Source organism: Penaeus monodon, chromosome 27 (assembly GCF_015228065.2).
Source record: "Penaeus monodon isolate SGIC_2016 chromosome 27, NSTDA_Pmon_1, whole genome shotgun sequence".
NCBI lineage: Eukaryota > Metazoa > Arthropoda > Malacostraca > Decapoda > Penaeidae > Penaeus > Penaeus monodon.
The window spans coordinates 26,930,273-26,930,553 of record NC_051412.1 but is presented as its reverse complement, the minus strand read 5'-3'; the positions used below and the strand labels follow the sequence as shown (position 1 = coordinate 26,930,553).

General features: G+C 41.6%; 1 protein-coding gene across 1 annotated transcript in view; it reads right to left on the bottom strand.

Annotated features, from left to right (window-relative positions):
* Window positions 1-281, bottom strand: part of LOC119590383 — a 5,640-nt gene that overhangs the window by 1,302 nt on the left and 4,057 nt on the right. The gene's annotated exons all lie outside the window — the stretch shown is intronic.

Genomic DNA, 281 nt, shown 5'->3' with positions numbered 1-281 from the left:
CGTAAGACAGATCCAAACTAAACTGAAATAAAAATCCAAACAAAGACAACCAAACCGGAAACAAAGAAAACATGAACAGACCGCATATCCCTCTGTCCCAACTTGTGAGAAATGGGATAGATAGTTAAAATCAGGCAGTGCACGAATGGCGAATCAGATGCACCGGAGATCTAAGCAATTATGTTGCACTGTTGACCCTTTACATGCGGGTTGAACATGAACAAGTGTTGCAAATAAAATGTGTCATTCTGTTTGCAATGCGCTGTTGCCTGCCCTGTTTG